Source organism: Eucyclogobius newberryi, unplaced genomic scaffold (genome assembly GCF_026437365.1).
Source record: "Eucyclogobius newberryi isolate DKJ021-1_F unplaced genomic scaffold, fEucNew1.0.hap1 SCAF_15, whole genome shotgun sequence".
NCBI classification, from domain to species: Eukaryota; Metazoa; Chordata; class Actinopteri; order Gobiiformes; family Gobiidae; genus Eucyclogobius; species Eucyclogobius newberryi.
Genome location: NW_027315779.1, coordinates 18,257,268 through 18,280,438, shown reverse-complemented (window position 1 = coordinate 18,280,438; position 23,171 = coordinate 18,257,268). Strand labels below are relative to the sequence as shown.

Here is a 23,171-nt window from a genome sequence, read left to right as displayed (position 1 = left end):
CTTGATGGCTGATATTCCATCTGGTTATTGATGAATAATTGATGTCACTCAACCTTCTCGTCTTCTTGCATTTACAAATCTGCACTTTCACGTTAAACCTTCCCATACTTCCACCTGAACTGCAAATTCCTCTTCTTAGCAACTTTGCCAAGGCAGTTTCTTGAAGAGAAATCGTTTTGAAAGTGTTGGGAGTTGAATGACTGGTTTGAAGGTGTATTTTGTCTGCTTGCTTAGGTGTGTTTGCTGGGCTTGCCACAGCATTCTTATCACTGGCTCACACACCTGCTTCCTCCGACTGCCTGCTTGCCCCCTCTCCTCATCCAACCACACTTGTCTCCTCTCTCCTCCCCCCTAACTATCTCGCCCCATGTCTGGCTTCTGTTCAGCTGCCACCTCTGCCGTAGAATTAGTCCTGCGTTGGAAGACCTCCCTGCTATCATACTGTGAATACCTCGGGAGAGGAATTGATGAGGTTTCTTGGCGGACATATGCACAGGTGCTGGAACTCTGGGAAGCAGTATTAGGGATTAGGCGGGGTGACATAGTGCTGAAGTTGGAAGTTGGTGGTACATTTGTGGGCAAGCTGAAGGTGCAAATAGCTTTCGCAGTAGTTAGTCGTCATGTGTTATGCCTGAGTCCAGCAGTATCTAACATGAAGACTGCATATGCAATACTTTAGTGGCTGGAACATCATTGTATTTATGGAAACACAAAAGTGATTTGAAGAGGTTAGCCAATACATCTGCCCAATATTTACACTTTTTGGCGTATCAATTATTGGACTTAAATCTTCATCAGGGGCTGGTATTTTGTTGTGGCTGAACATCTGCTTAAACGAAAGACAGAGTTTAACACTTAAGTATGAAGAGGACACTGTTTAAAATGTGACTACACTGTATTGTTATACTTATTCTTGTATTATGCAGACCAGAGCATTCTGTACTGTAACACAATGTGTAGTCTTTTTAAAAATCATATATTTTTAGTAAAAGTTTGAAATAATGCTGAAAAACATCGGGATTGATCATGAAAAACCCATATTGGTTGATGTGTATCATGTATCATATTTGACAGACAATTCTTAAAGTATGAGATTTGAAAATGTGTTTTTAATTCAAAGAAGGTGGCTTTTTGTTGTATATTCAGATTCAAACATGCTGAAGGTTATGTATAAAATGATGAGAAATTACTCAAATCAAATTAACAAATCACTGTAATCCTAAAAATATGTATCAGTCATTTTCATTTTCTCTCAAAACCTTAGGGTGGGTCCTTAAAACAAACATTCAACGTTTTCCGTATGTGACAAGTAAAACAAGGCATCCTTTTTTATAATAACCAAGACAAAAACATAGTCTTTTTTTAGTATTTAGTATTGTGTCAGTCAAAACTATAGTTAAATGCCTAATTGTAGCTTAGCCATTTAGCGAGTGGTGAAAAGTGAAGACTATTCACTTCCATGCAGTGCTCAAGTGCAAATCCACCAGGTCCAAAATAGTTTCATACACTTTAATTGAAGGAGCACAGCATGCTTTTACACCACGCATGTGTGGTAAGCATTTTTGGAAATTCCCACTGGATCCTGTGGATTTTTGTGTGCAATTTGTCATGTGCAGTTGTGCTGATTCTTATAAATGTCATCCAGGTATGAAGAAGGTGATTACCAGCCGAAACCTTGTTCCATTGTGCATTGTCTTTTGGTTTGGATCTTTTAGTATTAAATGCCCAATTAATTCAGTATTGTTAAAATGCTGGCTTCATGTTTTACCAACAATTTTGCCACATGTAATGCAAAAAATCATAAAAAATCTTAGTATTTTGCAGTTTTGTGTGTTTTTGTTTGTTTTTTGTAATAAAAATAACTGACATTATTTCCCTCCTTTAGAAAGATTAAGGATGATAATGTAGAATCTCAATTTTTTTTTTAATTTCTCCTTGATTCTGGGACAAAAGACCTTCAGTCGACCACTAAACCACGTGCAATTGTCTGTCTGCCATTAATGCACCACCAACACGAACACTGCATTAATTCCCATTACATTTTCCCTCTCATTCCTTTCCAATCTTAATGTCCCTTTCTGCTTACCTCTTCACAGTAGTGGCCAACACATCATTTTAATTAACTTTGCCAAAAGAGGGAATGTTGGCCGTTTTCTAATTAACGCTCACAGGTTTAAGTATATGTGGGGGGAAATGTAAAAATGAGATTCTCCATTTCCTTTGTCTCGCTGGGGGCTGGCGTTTAGGAGCAATTTCGGTCTGTTTCATTGTAGGCCATCATCTTTTTGCAAGGTTATCATAGGTGCACCATTCTGCAGATGAGTTTGATAATATTGTGCCTGTTAAATGATTAGTTTCTCTAAAATGGGTTGGAATGAATAGTTTTACCTAACTTGGATGAACCATTGAAAGAACATTGAAAAGGGAAGATTTTCTCAAACTGTTGTACACAAGCTCCTTCAGGTGGTATAAGGATCATTTGGTGGGGTTTTGTGTGTTTTTAGACCTGGTTCAGCCACAATAATCTTGTTATTGACCTGGTTTGGATCTGGTGGTACTTAAATGGCCAATTTGTTCTTAGGTAGTGCATAGTGTTTTTTCTGAGCCTGAGATACGTGCATTTTCTTTTTCACTCCATGTGATTAGATTGTCAAAAAGAGAAGCAAAGACAAAAAATGGTCTAGATTTATCTGCTCATTATAATTCAAACTTCAAAAATCCAATATTGAAAACATTGATACAGTGATATCCTGGTTAAGGCACAGCACACATATGCCAGGCTCCAAGTGCAGTGTCGTGAGTCTGAATCCTGACTCCAACAATTACTGCATGTCCTCCCTTCCCTCCTCTGTCCTGTCTAATAAAGCCTGCGGGCCAAATAATCTTTAAAAAAAGAAAGAAAAGAAAGATACTTAAAGCTTTTTTTTAATCAAACAAGAACAACATCTTATAGTTTGCTCCCAAAAGTAAAAGAAAAACATGAATAAAGAATGCGAGTCTCATCGCCAACCTGCAACTTCTCTGAATATGTCTCTGGTGGCCGGGTCCATAAAGCAGCTTCATAGCCGCATCTGTATGTAGCTCACTCCCTGTCTGCGTGCTCGGCCCTCCCTGGAGAGCTGCAGCATTAATAACTCTAAGTGGATAATGCTCTGGCTCGAATTCCGATCAAGGTTTAATAAGAGCATGATTCAGTCTGCAACTGGCGGCAGGAGGCACTCTGCTCGTGCTCGTGCGGTTGTGTGTTTGTGCGTGCGTGTGTATGTGTGTTGTTAACCTTTACTCGACCAGAGCGTACTTTACCTTCTGCGGGTGCACTTGAAGGACTCTGTGGTCATTTTGTGACCTCTGCGCATCCGATTTAAGCAAATGAACGAGCCTTAATGTGGAGCCCATGATTCTGGTCATGCCGGGGTCAAACTGTGGTCAGGACAGTAAAGGCGACTATGCTAAGTGGTGTATTTAAAGAAGCTAAGCCAGGGAAAGGTAGAGTTACAGAGTTTCTTAAAATAGTTTGGACTTGTAATATTAACTATGGTATTCATGTCTAACGTTTTACAAGCTGTATTCTAAACAGTTGTTATCGCTGCTTATGTTATTCACTAATATTTCAGTAAGCTGCAATGTTAAAAGATTTATTTCCATAAAGTTTTGCATTATTTTTCACCAGTTGATCTTATATTGATGTGAGAGAGTGACCGCTGCTCATCCCAAACACTCTCTCTGGGATTCAGATCTGTGGTAGATTAGTTTCTGCTTCTCCTTAGATCTTTTCTCTGCTTGATGCCAATGATTTGTCTAACATCTTTTCCATGACCATGGGATTTGTCTTTCCACATGGTTGTTTCAGAAAATTGCTTGATTGAATCCAAGTCGCAGCTTTTTTTTGGACAAGCTCCTCAAAAACAAATTAAAATCAATTGAATATACATTCCAGTCAGCAACACTATTATTTTTGGAAATGCTGTGTTTCTCCTCATTTTCAGCCACTTCCTTGCAACAATATTACTGAAAACTAGTTTTACTTAGAAAAAAATATATATACAATAATAAATGATAAATAGAATTGCAGTTTTTGCTCTGGAGATATGCAAAATCCCCCCAAAAAAGAGTGAAATGTCTAGTGTAATCTCCAATGGTGAGAGAGGGTGAGAGCAGTAGCGGCTGGTCCATTAAGGGCGCTGGGGCGCCGCCCCCCCTGTCAATCTGCCAACTACGTAAATTTTTTGGTGTCTAAAAACAATATAATTTATTCAGAAATATCTTATATTCTTATTAGTGTAAATGTTTAAAATAATAATATAATCCATATATATATCTATAAACAGATATAGATGTATACTTTGTTTGTGCGCCGTGCACTGCTGCGTGGCGCAGCCTGCGTCACTTTTCTACGTACCTATGGGGCGGTTTGAAAAGCGCCCCAGAGCCCCATAGAAAATCAATGGGGATTTTTAGCCAATCAAATCACAATCAAAAGTGACTACGTCACTATGGCTTTCTCCATAGGAAAATAGCGACTATGGGGCGCTCCAGAAAGCGCCCTTTTGAACGTAGTAGTTACGCCACGGAGCTACACTTTTTACGCTAGAGTCACAGACATGTGCGCGCGCCTACGCGAAAGTGCCACACGCGCCGTGTTTTCCGTGTTTACATCTTAAAACTGCATCTACAGACGTCTGTTACCAAAATGTACGTCCAAAACGACTCAGAATGAGCTGCTCAACTGTTTGCTGGCTTTATTTGTGTTGAAAGCGGCTGATTTCGTATCAATCCGAGCCACATGTGATCTGTCAAACTCCGTGCTCCGTTACCATGACAACAAACACGCAGTTTTTTTTAGTTTATTACTTGCATAAGGCTAACGCTAAGCATAAAGTATTGCTTAACTTCTATTGATAAAAATATGCTTTTTTTATTAGAAAACCTATGAAAGAAAGTCATAAATGACAACTTTCCATACATGATGGATGTGATGATTAAATATAAAAATGTAAAATGTTACACATGTAGTTCAGGGTAACTAATGCCACTGTTTGTATTTTTTGTGTTTTTTGTTTGTGTTTTTATTTCCTCTTAATGTAGTAATTGCTACTCTGCACTATAAGTGACAGTATCACTGAGATTTTTGATTTGCTCTTTTGGAGTAGAAATAAAGAGTGTTTACTTAATTAATTCAGTTGTAAATGTGTATTTAAGATATGTATCCATACAGTCAATGTTAAAAATTTCAATTTTGGACATTTAAAAAAACAAAAACACGGTCATGTCAAATAGCCCCCCCTATCATTTGTACCACCAGCCGCCACTGGGTGAGAGATATACCCTTGTGTGGTTAATCTAATGTTATGGTCCATTCAGGTTTTGTGCCAAACTCGACCTTTAACCAGGACATCTACCGTCAAAAGTTAGAAGTTAGCACATTCTGATTCACTGTTAAAATAATTGTCAAAATCATGGAGAGTTTTTTTTGTCAATATTGTCCCAATCTACAATCCAACACTTCAAACGTAATATACACATTTTAGTTGAACATATTCAACACCAGTGTCTCTTTATCTTGCCCTGCCACATTATGTTCTGTAAATCCTTTATTAAAATACACTTTAAAACATGGCACTGCACCATATCTTTTTCTGAAAAGACTGTTAGTACTTGTCATGTCATTCCTCTTTATCCTTCTTCTGGAGCATCTAATGGGCTCTAAAAAGGTCAGTGCCGAGACTTTTAGCCATTATGCATTTACCAGTATAGATGAGCCGTCCAGGCCTGCAAACCATCATCCCCTGCATGTATATCTCCACATATAGCCTCCAATGAAGTATAAATACATCCCAATGGAGATAATTGGAGCATTGCATAGATTCTGTAAGGGTCTTCAGAAATCACGGTGCAAATACAAACAGACTGGTGGGTCTTGCTGCGCTGAATAACATGGCACACTAGCAACAAGGCTAAAATGCAATGTGACGTAACATTTAATGCTATGTACGTGTGTTATGTAATATTAAAAGAACAACGGGGAAGCATTATTCATGTTGAGTGTGTTTTCCTGCTATTAAACATGCTATCTGTTCATTGCCATTAGCTCCAGAGCTGACTTTGACATCTAATCCTCTTACAGCTAATGCGTGCCGCTATGCGCGCCGCTATGTGTAGCCTGATCCATTTTTTATGTATGCACACACTGTATGCCACTAGCATATCGATGAACGGCATCTTTTTAACTGCACCTCGATCTCTTCAAAGCCAATTTTTTCCCGCACCCTCTTTCCATTTTGGCTGCGAGCAGATGGCCCTCCTCTAACAGAGCCTTGACACCAGATGTGCAGTTGCAGTGTGGACTGAGGGACCAGCTGGGACGAGTGCGCCAGTGGTTGTGTTAACGAAATGGCTGCTTGTGTGTGTTTGTTTGCGAGTGTGTTGTTTACCATGCATGCTTCAGTGGCATGTGACAGTTGTGGGGGTGGGTGGGAGTTACGGTGGGAGAACGGGAGGGAGGTTGACGGAGGGAAGCAATGGCAGCGGGGGGGCTCATCCAATGCAACAGTACATCCACCACTGGAACTATGTGGCTAGCCATCCAGAATAAACACTACTTCCTCTCGCAGCGTCAGATCTCCTGCAACATCTTGCTGTCTGGCATGCTATGTTTTGTTGCTTTTTCTTTTTTTGTACGCCGATGTCTCTCACATCTCTCGCTCCATCTCTTCTCCTCATACATAATTATATTCTTTCCTCTAACCTATTTAGCAGCCGTGGGATCACCCAGCTTATTACTAATTCATTCACTCTCCTCAAACAAAAAATACACAGTCGAAGGTGGAATTTGTCCGGCTGTAATTGCTCGCATTTCATTCAGCCTCTTTGGTTTATTCGCATTTTGGAACAAAGTAACAATGGAATTAAGGCAGGGGAACTATAAACATTGGATAACTAGTTGAAGCAATATGATACCAATATGATACCAATATCCGATATTTGGCTTGCTGCTGTGGTCAATTAATTAACGATACCAATATTTCCATAGCAAGGTCCACAAGATCAACACAAATTCACTTTTCAATGTGTGATAATTAAAACTAAATATATTTATCTGGGGTATAAAATAATTGTGGCGTGATTGTGTGAACCTACAGCCACATTTTAGCCTAACTTCTGTTCTACTTCCATTTTTACTCATAAGTCTGCTCAAAAATACAAATCAGATGCACTGAGGACAAACTGGGAATGACACATGAGCACACTGACTGGGACACCTCCCCAAAAAAATACTGGCACAAAATATTGCCTGCTTTTTCTGTTTCTGACTATACCAATACTGGCAAGAATTGGTCTGCATCGGCCAATATACTGGAACCTTATATATATCACCTTAATTAGATGTCCCAGGAATTGAACCTTGAACTCAATGAATGCAGAAGAGCAAACCACTCTGCCACAGCGCCCCTGACAACGAATTAGGCTGCTCCTTATGAAATATTAGTCTACTCATGATTGGCCACAGACACCGACGTGCTCCGAAGGTATAATGAATGTCTCGTTCTGATAAAACCTCGAGGCTCGACTAATGAAGTTGTTACTACAAGCTCCGCACTGTAATTTATGAATTTGCTCTGAAACAATTCATTATTACAGATCGTCCAACTGATCAATTAAATGATAAAGGAATTGTGTTTGCTTTGCAATATTTCCCGCCGCATAAGAAGACAAATTAACTATGAGGAGAAAAAAAGAGCTGCCACTTTCTTAAATATGTAAAGCTGAAATAATAGAAGTGGAAGGCTACACCTCTGTGATAGCCCGGTTGTCGGTAGTGATTATGCTCTGGCCCTATCTCCCAGCGCACATTATTTGGGGCGAGCTACTTCAATACCTGCACCAAATAGCTGATGAGGTGAGCGTGAATTCCTACAGCTCTTAAGCACGTTCTGAATGAAGCAAGCATAAATCATTGCTCTTTGAACATTATTGAAAGCGAATAAAGCCCGGGCTCACCTTTAGTATTTTCAAGCATTAGCTGAGCAAGAAGTGGTACAGCTGTGCGACACATGAGCCAAATATCCCTCAGGATTCAGTCCATTAAGCCAAAAGGGGCTGAGGTGTGATTCAAGAAAGTGGAAAAATTCTGTTGAGGTAATCTTGTCTGGATGGAACCTCGCCATATCTTCAAATAACTTCTCCCTTTGATCCAAATTCATCTTCTGCCAAGCACTATCATTTTGGTTCCGACAATGCCTGACAGTCAAGCCAACAGTGTAACAAGTAAAGCGTGCTATCTCGTGCCACCAGTTGTTCTACTAACGTATGCATCAGATATTGAACATACTATAACATGGACACTTGCAGTTGGAAATGCACGTGAAGAGGAAAAATACATAGGTTGTGTTGCAAGAAAGTGAAACAAGCGCTCCATTTAGCGTTCCGGGGGGTTAAGGGGGCAAATCTACTCTTTCTCCTGATGCACTTCCAGTTCATCGCAAAGTGACATGTCGGCTTGCATTCACACCCATGGGCCATTTGGAGTTTCGGATTCACCTAACCAGCAGCTTCTCTGCACATTTAGCAGCGCCCAGAGGAGCAAAACAAGCAAAGCCACTTCGAGCCCTTATTGCTTTTAGGTGACATTGTTCACCACCACAGGCTCTGATATCAGGCCTGCACATTTTGCACTGTGTGGAGTCTAGTCAACCTTGTAATAAACACATTTTATGGAATAAGGCTTTCTGACAAACAGAGGAGAAAAGTACATGATTTCCTCTCCTTCTTCCGCGTCTTTTTACACGCCATGTGAGGCTGCCTAAAATGAGCATCTGGATATTAAATCACTGATCGGCATTGTTTGTCATTTTCATGTAGCCCAGCAAGTATTGTGATGTTTAACTCTTGATAAAATCAGCGTTTGATGAAGTAGCTATGGATTTCAACTATTGGATGTTGAAAATATGTTTTATGCGGTTTCCTTTTGAACAACATAGCATTGCATTCATTTGAAAAGGTTTATTTTGGCTCTCATGTTCATTGAAAGTGTGTCCTTCTCTATTGAAGTATACTTAGAATGCTTCCTCCCAAGATCTCATCATAACTATCCATCCATCCATCCATCCATCTTCTGCCGCTTTATCCGGGGCCGGGTTGCGGGGGCAGCAGTCTGAGCAGGGACTCCCAGACTTCCTTCTCCCCAGACACTTCCTCTAACTCCTCCGGGGGGATCCCGAGGCGTTCCCAGGCCAGCCGAGAGACATAGTGTCTCCAGCGTGTCCTGGGTCTTCCCCGGGGCCTCTTCCCGGTGGGACATGCCTGAAACACTTCCCGAGGGAGGCGCCCAGGAGGCATCCAGAACAGATGCCCGAGCCACCTCAGCTGGCTCCTCTCGACGTGGAGGAGCAGCGGCTTTACTCCGAGCTCCCCCCGTGTGGCCGAGCTCCTCACCTTATCTCTAAGGGAGCGCCCAGCCACACGGCGGAGGAAACTCATTTCGACCGCTTGTATCCGCGATCTTGTTCTTTCGGTCACTACCCAAAGCTCATGACCATAGGTGAGGGCAGGAACGTAGACCGACTGGTAAATAGAGAGCTTTGCCTTTCGGCTCAGCTCCCTCTTTACCACAACGGTCCGATGTGACCGATCCGCCTGTCGATCTCACGCTCCATCCTTCCCTCACTCGTGAACAAGACCCCGAGATACTTGAACTCCTCCACTTGGGGCAAGGACACCCCACCTGGAGAGGGCAAGCCACCTTTTTCCGGTCGAGAACCATGGCCTCGGATTTGGAGGTGCTGATTCTCATCCCAGCCGCTTCACACTCGGCTGCAAACCGTCCCAGTGCATGTTGCAGGTCCGGGTTTGATGGAGCCATCAGCACAACATTGTCTGCAAACAGCAGAGATGGAATCCTGTGGTCCCCAAACCGGACACCCTCCGACCCCTGACTGCGCCTAGAAATTCTGTCCATAAAAATTATGAACAGAACCGGTGACAAAGGGCAGCCCTGGCGGAGTCCAACATGCACTGGGAACAGGTCTGACTTACTGCCGGCAATGCGAACACAGCTCCTGCTCCGGTCATACAGGGACCGGACAGCCCTGAGCAAAGGGCCCCGGACCCCGTACTCCCGGAGCACCCCCCAAAGGACACCCCGAGGGACACGGTTGAAAGCCTTCTCCAGATCCACAAAGCACATGTGGACTGGTTGGGCAAACTCCCATGAGCCCTCGAGCACCCGATGGAGGGTATAGAGCTGGTCCAGTGTTCCACGACCGGGACGAAGGGACGGCATCCCTTACTTCCGGAGTCCACCACCGGGTTCGGGGGTTGCCGCCACGACAGGCACCGGAGACCTTGCGACCACAACTCTGAGCAGCCGCATCAACAATGGAGGCGGAGAACATGGTCCACTCGGACTCAATGTCCCTAACCTCCACCGGGACATGGGAGAAGCTCTCCCGGAGGTGCGAGTTGAATACCCTACTGACAGAGGGCTCCACTAGACGTTCCCAACAGACCCTCACAATGCGCTTGGGTCTGCCAAGTCTGTCCGGCTTCCTCCTCCGCCAGCGGCTCCAACTCACCACCAGGTGGTGATCGGTTGACAACTCTGCCCCTCTCTTCACCCGAGTGTCCAAGACACGCGGCCGGAGGTCTGATGACACGACAACAAAGTCGATCATTGACCTCCGGCCTAGGGTGTCCTGGTGCCATGTGCACTGATGGACACCCTTGTGCTTGAACATGGTGTTCGTTATGGACAATCCGTGGCTAGCACAGAAGTCCAATAACTGAACACCGCTCGGGTTCAGATCGGGGAAGCCGTTCTTCCCGATCACCCCTCTCCAGGTGTCACTGTCATTGCCCATGTGGGCGTTGAAGTCCCCCAGTAGAACAACGGAGTCCCCGGTCGGTGCACTGTCCAGTACCCCTCCCAAGGACTCCAAGAAGGCCGGGTACTCTGCACTGCTGTTCGGCCCGTAGGCCGCCACAACAGTGAGAGACCTGTCCCCCACCCGAAGGCGGAGGGACGCGACCCTCTCGTTCACCGGGGTAAACTCCAACACGTGGCGGCTGAGCTGAGGGGCTATAAGTAAGCCCACACCAGCCCGCCGCCTCTCCCCGCGGGCAACACCAGAGAAGTGGAGCGTCCAGCCCCTCTCGAGGAGATGGGTTCCAGAGCCCAAACTGTGCGTGGAGGTGAGGCCGACTATATCTAGTCGGTATCGCTCAACCTCCCGCACAAGCTCAGGCTCTTTCCCCCCCAGCGAGGTGACATTCCATGTCCCCAGAGTTAGTCTCTGTGTCTGGAGATCTGGTCGCCGAGGCCCCTGCCGTCGACTGCCGCCCAGATCTCTCTGCACTGGCCCCTTATGGATCCTCCTGTGGGTGGTGGGCCCACGGGAGGGCGGCCCCACGTTGCTCTTTCGGGCTGTGCCCGGCCGGGCCCCGTGGGGTAAGACCCGGCCACCAGGCACTCGCCATGGAGCACCCATCCCAGGCCTGGCTCCAGGATGGGGCCCCGGTGACGCCTATCCGGGCGACGTAAACTGCCTTGTTCTTGTTGTCATCATAGAGGGCTTCTGAACCGATCTTTGTCTGACCCGTCACCTAGGACCTGTTTGCCTTGGGAGACCCTACCAGGGGCATGAAGCCCCCGACAACATAGCTCCCGGGATCAATCATCATAACTATCTTAAGGTTAATGCATAAGAGGATATTTTTGTATTTGAATGGCATTTTCTGGATTCTGGTTCAAGGCGGCACGGGGGCTGTGTGAAGGAGGCTGGCTGTGTGAAGGAGGCTGGCTGTGTGAAGGAAGGCTGCACAGAGGGCATTTTAGCAAGCTGTGATATGGCTGTTAAGTGCTGCAATATCTATGTTTATTATGTATATTTTTAGATATAATATTTCAGTTATATTTTGAAAAAGTGCCTTAACGTATTCATCAAACTGTGTCAAAATAAAGAACAAAACCAAGACTAAATTAAGACTAACTGAGACTTTCAGGACAGTAATGAATAATGTCAGGGTTTTTAATGTTTCCATTTAAATACAGTCAATTTCCTTTCAGATAGAAGGCATAGATGTTATTGCGATACATCTAGTCTCAATATCAATTATTGCATTAGCCAATATTGTGATATTGAGACTTTTGCAATATATTGTGCAGCCCTATTGCATAGTTTACATATTTCTCTCCATATCCGGGTGCGTTTCTTCTGGGCATCAATCCAGGGCATCCTCCAGTTAAAGTTCTGACCAAGACTAGCTCCAAGATCTGCAAACGAGTCCCAAGACCTTTATCAATGTCTACTAATTCCATTTCTACCTTTTTTTACTTTCTTTTACACTTGGACCAAGACAAAACTGCAGTGACGGACCAAATCACAGTGTCTTTCAAACCTCTTAATACTAAATATTTATACTTGTGATAAAAAAAAAGCACTTGTGATGCGTTTGGACCTTCTCGAGCAGCTCCTCCTGTCAGTGCCCTGTCTGTATGCAGCACACATCACTGCCGCCTCATATTTCAATGCACATACATTTACACACATTAAACTGCACTCGGGGAAAATGTGTACACTCTTTCATTGCGTATAGAGTAGAACAAACAAAATGGTAGCGGCTTTAATTGAGGCGATCTTTTTTGATGTAGAGTATACTATATCATCGTAGTGAGGCATAGTCATTAAAAGAGCAAGCAGGTAGACTCCACTTATACCATGTGCCAGCTCATAATTTGCCTGGGGACTGGATGCTCCGGTGGGTGTGTTGTTCCGCGGTTCCTCATCAATTACATTCCCTCTGAGAAAAATGCAGACGGTTTTGTGTTCCTTCATGTTTGAGGGTTAATGGCGCGCTTCCCCTACCATACAGTAATTGGAGCAACTTACCAGGTCTTATCTGTGGTCTTTGTTTTTAAAGCCGCAATAACAACTCAATGTATGGATTCGTTGATTTGTATCTTGGGCTCCTCTCGTGTTTGAAATAGGACACTGTTGGTGACGTTGTAGTAAATATAAAACAGCCTATTAGTTCAGGGACTATTCTGGATCCAGCGATTTTGTTTGGTGTGCTTTTATATGAATATCCCCTGTGGTGATCAGGCAATTTTAGCAGTTAGATTTATTTATTTTTATCTCTAATTCCCTCTTTTGGTGACATGGGGCGTTTTCTTAGGAGAGTGTTAAATGTGAAAAAATTAAATAAATAAATGAATAAATAAATAAATAACAATAATAATGATAAAAATGAACGGGTAACTAAAGACCTATGTTGCCTTTGAGAGTTCACACTTAACTGTGATTGGTCAAATACAATTGTTATTCACTCAGAAATTGACAGAAGCTGAATAATAGGAGGAGTGGGTGGGTAAAGTGTGTAGAGCAGCAATAAACAGAAAAATACTGACTCGAAATCTCATCAAATCTCAATTACATTTTTTATCGCCAGCCCTAGTCCGGACAGATTACCTCGGGTTCTCCATTTTCCCCCAGTAACCTGAAAAACAGGCCCAATAGGCTTATTCTCTGACTAGGTACTCGTAAAGATGAACCTACAGCTAAAGATATGGAGCATGGGTGGAATGCACAGCTATCTTCAGCTCCAAAGGTAAACCAACAGATTTAACTCGGTCTAACTGAAAAAGTAACAAAATATTCTTGAGGCACCATTTACATAGAGATCATTTCAAACATTGTATACATTCGTGCCAACTTATTCTGGTTTATTCTGCCCTACACAGCTATGTTCAGACACCACCTCCAAATTTCTTGCAGCTATTTTTCCTGAAAACCCTGTCTTTAAATGTGAGTTTAGTGAGTCACATGTTCAGTGGACGCCAACTGTTTGTTTGTGTGTTTTTCGTGCAGAACTGAGGGGGTGTCGGCTGAGTCTGCTCTTCCAGAAGATTAGGACAGGATTGTCAGTTTCCTTACGCCTCCTTCCTCTGGGATGGGACTTGGCATTCATGTCCGTGTGCGCATCTGTCCATCACTTACTGCACGTCCAACACTATCCTTACCTTTCAGTACAGTGATGTGACAAGCGCGTCTTTTCTCTTGCCTTGTCTTGTTGGTTTGACCGCAACAAACGGCTTTGGCACAGAGCGCTGTATGCAGATCAGACACTGGGCTGGCTCCAGTGTGTCAGCAGTGGACCAAAGGAGCGCCCCGGTCCTTGCACACTCAGCCCTCCCAGCCACTCTGAGTATGATTTAAAGGCTTATTACAGGGCGGACAGGAAGGTAGCATCCCTGTTTTATGAGTGCGCTGGCGCTGTGAGTAATGGTGGGATGTCAGTCAAGGCTCTGATTGACAAGTCGTAAACCACTGCCCAAATGTGATTCATGATATTGGATCAAGAAAAATATAAAGTGGCCTTGATCCTTCTTTACATGATCCCTGGTTGATACAGTATCCACTGTCGAACTAATGCTAACAACAACTAGCATGCTTAAAGCGCACTTCCTGGTTAGCAATTGATACAATTGTCTATAATTAGATTCAAATGCCACACAACAGTCTCATTTTGACCCTTTTATATGTCTGCAATGGCCAAAGGCAATTTTTACTGAAAAAAGTGGGTTGATTTATTTCATTTTATATTTGACAGGCCTAGTTATGTTTTTTGTTTCATTGTTCACATATTTTTGCGAAGCACTTTCTTCTTTGTGTTGATGTAAAGTATTTATTGATTGATTCTTTCTTGGTAAAATACATGACAACATCTGAGCTGAAAATAGTAGCGTTGGACAAAAGTTAAGAATGAGATCATACATTTGGTCATTAGAGTGACAATCACCAACAGCTTCTCAAACTCAACTTAAAGATATATATTTTTAAATAGACGAGTTTGAAAATTCAGCGGTCAATATTTCTCATATGAGTGTTTGAACAAATCCTTGTATTTATTGATGTTTTGGGACATGCTTGTTTCAAAGTAAATGTCTCTCCAACCATAAAATGGCCTGCTGAAAGGCAACACCGGCTTTGTCTGTGTTTTTGCTTTGTGTAACCTATGGGAGAGACATCCTGAATTATTTGACTATTTCAATATTTAAAGCTGCTTCTTTCCTCCACTCTTTGTTCTACACCATTATATTTTTCTGTATTCCTCCACATCCTGCCAGAACAAAAGCTTGCAACAGCTGAGATAAAAGTGAAAAAATTAAATAAAATATTCCCAGATTTGGTGTGCCGTCAGAGCCAAACGCTGTCCCATTGAAAATCATATATTTCTTGTCCAAATCCGGCGCGATGCAACACAAAGGAGTGGTGCGGCGGGAGCTTATCATGTCTCAAAGCGGTCTGCTGCCTTTAGTTCAGTTGGCAGCACAGTGGCTGTTGCTCATCTGTCCCTGAGCTAGTGTAAGCACACAGCCGATCTGGACCCGGATTAAAGACCTCATGCTAACAGCTGTGGCCAGATTAGCTATGTCAGTATTTACAGTTATTTTGTCCACCAGCGCACCATTCTCCGCTCAGAGTGAACTGCTGCAAGGCACTGTCCAGTCAGGGTCCTTTCAATGGCCTGCTGAGGTAAGTGGGGCAGTAGGTGAATATTAAACAGTGGACATGCATGTTTCTATGTAAAAAAAAAAGAGCACTCTAAATCAGATTTACACACCTGGTGCACCATACATTTGGCTTTTTTATGTACATCAAACAATCAAAACCAGGTTCAAACCAATTCCACAATCAGCGGCCTAATCAGAAGCTTCCAGTATGTACCTTGCCCACAGTACTACTTTTGTGTGCTATACTCTGCAAGTCAAATCTAATCTAATCAAACTAGTTTTGAAGTTCAGAGGTAAATCATTACAATTTTGAGCGGCCACTTTGTCTCATAAAGCTTCCACTGAAAGCTGGTTGGTGAACAGGGTTAACCAGTAAAAGCCATTAGGAGAAACATGCTCTGCTCACACAGTGTTCGCCTACAAACCTCAATGTCAACAGTTTGACCGCCGCTCAGACCGCCGCATACTGCCATACTGCTGTTGTACCCATGAGCAAGACCCTCTGCCCGCTTTGCATGAATTATGGCGCCCTCTGCTATTTTGTATTTCCTATATGAACTTGATTTTTGCATTTGTGTGTGACTGTGTTGCAGCTGAACATTTGAATTTCCTTTGGGACTCATGATACCATCTGAACGTTCCATTGAGGCAGATCAAGATTGTCATGTTTTTTGTTTTGTTTGTTGTTGTTTTATTGTTACATACTTTGAAGTTAATTTGTCTAATTTAACACATGACATATAAAATACAAAGCTGCTTTTATAATCAAGTGACATATGTCTTTGACACAGTGAGAGACTGACGCTTCAGAGTGAATCAAGAAATATACTATAGCCATTTTCTCCAGTAGTGTCACTCTTGGGTTATTGTTGCCAATCCCAAAACTCCTCCTTTTGTGGTAGACATTTATGTGAGAACTGTACAACCCAGTCTATCTTTCTTAATTCAATGTTGAATGTGAGGAATAAGTAAAGGTCATTGTCAAGTGGATCTAACCAATTCCTTGTGACTGTGCTTGTGTGAGTTGTGGTGATTGAATTGATGCAGAATGGCAGCCACGCCTTTGTCAGTCTGCCGCATGGCAGCTGTGCCTATGTCAGTGGAAGGTTTTGCAGATATGCAGGGTCATTAGTGATTATCATTCTGTACATTTTAAAGGCTTTTGGATCTTATCAGTGTTCCAAACCCATGCCATTTAATCTTAAGCTTTTTCTGACATATTGTGTGAGTAATTGTCTGTATACAGTCTACCAAACCAACAAGAAAGCATAACATAACCTCTTTGGATGAGGTTAAAAAAAACATTTATATCTTTGATCATACAAATGTTGATGAATGACCGTGTTTTCATGGCTATGTTTGTGCTGTGCACCAGCACTGTTATGGATGAATATGTATCCGACAGCAGGCAGCGTTCTCCTCCAGTGGAGACTGATGGCTGATCGTGAAAGATTTGACAGATTTTTTTTATGGCTATCTTTCTTGCATAAAATATTAATGCCATTTTATAAAGTGTCTGCTCTGACTTCCTGTCTGATAAATAGGGCGTTTTAATCTGCTCCCTTCACTACAGGTAATGGCGGCAGACATAAGCCTATAGTGAAGGTGTCTGGGAGCAGTAGGCCATCAGTGCTGCTCATTTCAAGGCAATGCTGTAAAGTGCCTCTCCTTGGTGTGGTCCTAGGACTGTCAGGGGAGGGGTGTATATGGATGTGATTAACAGAGATTTGGGGTGAATAATCTCCACTAAGCTGCGCAGTGAAGCAGTAGTGGGATGGGGGTGTGGCGGGAAGCTTAGGGTTACTCGTAGATAGAGTACCTGGGGGCACAGCGGGCGGGAGTTATGGCATGTCATGTGCTCAGAGCTGGAGTGCCTGAACATTATCAGTCAGCTGTGGTTCATGATGGGTTTACTGTATGTGAAATGAACATACGACTGGTGGAGGTCATTTAGGATTTATCATGCATGCTACGGAGTCGATCATTTATTTAGTTTACTAGTGTCTCGGCACACAACATTTTTGTTGGAGTTGCGTTTGATGTCATTTGAGACCTTTGCCATATTTAACAATTAATTTGATTTCATATGCAAGGGACACATGTGGTTGGCTTCTATGGTATCGTTGGAATGAAAAGGGGTTGACACTTGAATGACCCACTCCAGAACAATCATTCACTGCCATATTTAGTCTGCGATGCATCAGAATAGGAACAAATAGATATTTTTGCTATGTCTGGGTGACTTTCAAATCACTTCCATCCAAAACTCATTTACATGTTTTTTTGTTTGTTTGATTACACCGACTTTCAAATCACATGTCAACTGGAAAGAAATGCAGTAAATGTATTTGAGTATTTTTGGTCAATCAATATTCTTTCTTTTTCACTGAGGAAAAAAGACTTAATTCATGTAAATTTCATGAATGTCTCCCCCACCACACGCCTCTCTGTCTAATAAACAGGCTTATTTTCATATATATTCAAATTGGGGCGCCGAGTCACTTCGAATATTTCACTTGTAAATGCTATTTTGCACCGTTTCTCCATCCAAATTGGTTGAACTGATTGAATTAAAACGTCTGTAACCTGTCGTGGATGCAGAGCTAATTTAGTCCCACGAGTACATGCGTGTAAATTGGTGGTCCGCCTGCTCCCTTTGTGCCGGTCCGCTTCCTACCGTCACCTCCTGGTCACATTCGACACTCATATTTGATCAGTTCAGCGCACAGACCCATTTAGAGATCAAAGGTCAAATCGGCACAATCAGAACCACAAAGCGTGCCGTATACTATCAGTCAGTGCCGTGGCGTGACATTACCATATTAATTAGTTTTCTTTTGTGCTGAATGCCAACGGTGCGAGGGGGGTGGCTTATGATGGTGGTGGGGGGTGATTTGGTTTCATAGCTGCGGGCCTTTATTTAAGCGCACATGCCAGCAGAATATATACCCAGGCTAACGTGCCCTTAAGGGCTTTTTTTTTACTATACATGCCAAATTTCTACTTTAATTGAAGAAATCATCTTTGGGAATATGATAAGAATATAATAATACAAACAAACAACTGCAGCTCTGCTTAGCCTAATAGTGTTCTTTGGAATGGTTAGGATAAATGTTCTTTTTCTGTGGTGCTCCTGGGTCAGTTGCATAGTTATTTTCAGGGTTCCGGCTTTAAAAGTTTGGGAACCTTTGCTATAACCAACCAGCGATAAAGGAAAATCAGCAACTAAGCAATTCAATTATTAATGTTGTATCTTATGAATGCAGAAAGGTCCTCACAAAATCCTTTAAACCCAAAAGGATGTTTGCCTGAAACCCATGAATAGTTTAATTTTGGACATTTTAGGTCAAATTTACTCGGATCCGTGTTATTATTGTGTTCCTTCATCATTAGCTGACTATAAGTTATATTCTGATTCATAAACGTGTGAGTAATCCTGCATTGTCCTGCTTTCGAGGCTCGGGTGCTCAGAACATCTTTGTTCACACCAACCCCCCGAGCTCAACCCACTTCTCTATATTTACTTGCGATTATTACAAAAATTCCCTCTGCGGGTCAAGGTCTGGGTTCAGAAATGTCACATGGCTATTTTTCAACAACAAAAACAATTGCATGAAAATCAGCTCCTTTTCATTACCATCATGGAGAGCCATTTCACTGTTCAAGACGTTCAGTTCTGCAATATTGCTGTCTACAATGAACAAAATGTAAGGGGAGTATGTCCCTATTGCTCATAATAAAGCGAAGAGAGTGACTGTTAACATAATAGAAGGCGTGCATAAAAAGGCGGATTATAATGTTGTGCATCGCTGTCGTGCATATTTGGATTCAGCCAGTGCATGTAAGAAAGCGCTCTCCCCGGGTGACCGCTGCTTTAGTGAAACAAGGCGGATAAAAGGCTTCATTCTGATCCCTGACTCATTCTCCAGCTCATGTTGTACATCTCGGCAATATTGCTGTGAGGGCTGTGATATCCGTGTGCTCTGAGTGGGAAAAAAAATAATATGATTTAGCCATTTTCTCTGTTTGGCTACTTTCCATTTATATCTCCTGGCTCTCGGGAGCAGCAGGAGATATGAAGACACAACTAAGTCTGGTGTTTTTAAATGCTGCAAGTTATAAATGCCAAGATGTAAGATTATATGTGATGGTTTTGAATGTGAAATATGCGGTTCAAAATAATACCAGTCAGTGCCAGCTATAATATTTTAGTAACCTTAATTACAAAGACTGTGAGTGTTTTTGGACATTTAATGCCACTGTTTTAGTCATATATATCTGGTAAAAACTGATTTAAGACCATTGTGGTATAGGCTTGTGTAGGTTTAGGTTTATAAATAAAAGAGGATTGAGCATGCACCCTTGTTGATCGTTTTTGGCCATTGTTCATTACAAGGTGACATCAGTGACATTCTGTATACGTGTGCTTTCTGACTGCATCTTCTACGTTCTCACATAGAGTTTTTGGCTCCAATTTTTTCGATTGATTGATTTGTGTATGTTTGAGTAATCCTATGATTAAGCCGTTTTAGATCAACATTTTGGTTTTTAGGGAACAAAATGTAAACTAGTGACCTATGTAAGTTATAGTTTAATACTAAACAATGGATTTAGATTTATTACAGATGCTAATCAATCCCAAATCCCCATCATGAGAATAAACACTAGAATAGACAAATCAAACAATCGAAGATGTTGTCTGGTCTGTTATATTTTGGAAACATCTTTTCTCATTTTTAAATGTGGTGGGATATAAGAATGACATAAGAATGACATTTGTGATCTTAAAAAGTCATGCTCATGGACTAAAATTTGCCCAACTCACTTAACATTTTCCAGGTATAAGTAGAAGCGCCGGTCAAGGGGGAGGGCTCTGCAGCGCATTTACATGGGCCGGTATGAGAGATAGCAGGATGTATTGTAGCGGAGAAATGCACGAGACAGGAGTAATTAATTATAAATGTGGAATTGTGGTCTAAGGCAGGGCCGTTATAATAAAAGGAGGGGGCTCTCTATACCATCCACTCCTCCAGTTTACATGACGTGACGAGAGAAAGGAGCTTAATTAAACATGACAACAGGGCTGCGTTTATTCTTAACCCTTCAAACAGCAGGCTGACTTCTGAGGCAAAGGCTAAAAATGGAGAAAGTAATGCTTTATGAACTGGTCTAAAGTGGAAAGTGGGGTTATTATTTAAAACCTTCATGAAATGCACATTTTGGAAATTCTATTTTTCAATGTATATAACATTAATGTCATGATTTATGGTTCCATTCTTGTGCGCTTCCTTTATTCTTCTGATTATGATTGTTTTATTAAATTAGAAATTATAATTACTTATTTATTTATTTTTTATATAGAAAACGTATACGTTCAAAGGTGCACTGTGTAACATTTCTGGTTGAGGGTCAGCCACCAGCTTGTTTCCATAGAGATTATGTGCTTTGCCTTGTATTTGCAAAGCAAAATATCTGGAAAAGTCTCCAGAGACTCCACAGATCTGACTTGTAACTTGGTCCGGTGGTGCTGCTTTTCTCCATAGAGAGATTAATGACATGCTATGGAACATTTCAGCCAAGTCAATAAAATCTCCATGAAGATAAGCATGTTGCAGACTCACTACCAGAAAAGATGCAGACTGCACTTTTAAACAGAGTATTGGTGCAATGTAAATGTATTTTTGGTTTGTATTTTTGAGTAGTAAAACATCCATAATGATTGATCTGTTGTATTTATGTATTTATTTTGGCAGGAACACTGCAGTCAGACATAGTTGTAAAACAAAGCTTGTAGCAGTTAGCAAGTGCTCATTTTCAACTCGGGCCCCTGGTTGAGGGTTTCTACATTAACAACTATTACATTACCACATCAGAAAAGTTACAGCACTATAAGATGTTAAAAATAATCATATCCTTTTAAAACATGTTCAAACTATTTTCTAAACTCTCTGTGTTTAAATACTGATACTATGTAAACCTCAGCTAAAATCGTGGCGCCCACAGGCATGTTCACATTTCATGTCCCATCTATTTGGAGGGATCTTATTGAGACTAATTAGAGCTGACATTAATGATGCTAAAACACAGCTCTATGCCATGCTAACATTTCCAACTCCCCGTGAACAGATTTTTGGATTCTGCTGATTGCATGGACTTCGTGATCCCAAAACATGCCTCTAAGAAACAAGTAGCATTTAATAAACGTGACAAATTCAAAATAAATGTTGTTGTATTTGTTGACATTTCTATGTCCAACATTCTATTTATGTTACGTCCTTGTTTTGCCTTGAAATTTACATTTCCTCCTGATGAAATAAGCTCTCAATTCACTGTGTTTTGTGGATGTTAATTTATTTTAGGTGATATGAGTCTTTGCTTGGCCCGTTGCCTCCAGGGACATTGTGTAAGCGCTCTTCATTTCCCCGCTGATCGTGCTCCTGACTGATTGCTGATGACTGTTTTAGGCCAGCGACATGTTGTTTATTTATTTTCTTAAAAGATCTCCCGATGCAAATAGCCTTCCTCACTCTTCTTTCTTTGACTAGACTGTACAAATATTATGGAGTAGTAGCTCAAAAGTAGTAATTTTTTCCAAGTTTGGATTTATTTAGTTATTTAGATCTACTTGTAAATAATGTTTTAATTGAGTTCTACTACACTTCATTATTATATCCATTTAAATACATATTTTTTGTTATAGGATCTTATTTCATGCATGACAGAGGCTGATTAGCAAAGTGGTAACTAGTGTGGTTGTTTTCACACCAAATATTTAATCAATCAAAGCGTCACCATGGAGATGAAAGAAAAATGTATCATCATTTGATTTCGGTTGCTATAGTGTAAATGTCAAGCCTCATGGAGCTCAACAGTGACCGCCCACTGCCTGATAAAAAAAACAAAAAAAGGTTTGAAGCTAAGTGATTTAAATATTTGGTGTGAAAACAACCACATTAGTTACTACTTTGCTAATCAGCCTCTGTCATGCCTTTTAACTCTTAAGATTCGAAATGTTTGAATAGAGGAATAAATAATGGGAAATGTACTTTTGGAACCAGAGCGGGCTTCGAAGTCGGACATTTTCCTGTCATTTAATTATGTACCCAGTGTGAATGCTACAGAATCAGAAAAGTCTCAAAAAGTGCAGCTGTATTTTGGTTGGTTTATTTGTTTGTGCATGTGTGACTATACGTTTGCATCAGACTGTGTTTTCTGCTTGTGACAGATATGGGACATCCTGGAGAAAGTGACACTCCCCTAAAGGCGATGGTGTTCAAAAAGAATCTTCAGCATACTGTCAGAGCAAGTCACTGTTCCGCTAGCACTTATAGCAGCATATAGCCGTGTAACAATAGACCAGATGGACATGCTAAGAACAGTGGTGTCTTTTAACAAGGGCAAGGAATGTATGATTTTTAATGCATGGGACTTGATTTTGCATAGAGCTGCCTTAATTGTACTGTACTGAAGATGCTTAGGGTCAAAATGGTGACTCATTATCTTAAAGTATGCAGGATTGTGTGTTTTAGTGCCAAAACAACAGCGAGGCACGGCTCAGAGTCTGAATAAAAACAGTGTGTGTGAATATTAAGTGTTGCGTGTGAATATTAAGTGTGTACTCTCAACACATTATTCAACTGTTAGCATTTATCAGCATGTGCAT

The 23,171-nt window shown here is 41.7% G+C and overlaps 1 protein-coding gene across 2 annotated transcripts in view; it reads left to right on the top strand.

Annotated features, from left to right (window-relative positions):
* LOC140360975 (roundabout homolog 2-like) overlaps positions 1 to 23,171 on the top strand; it is a 121,459-nt gene that overhangs the window by 34,667 nt on the left and 63,621 nt on the right. The gene's annotated exons all lie outside the window — the stretch shown is intronic.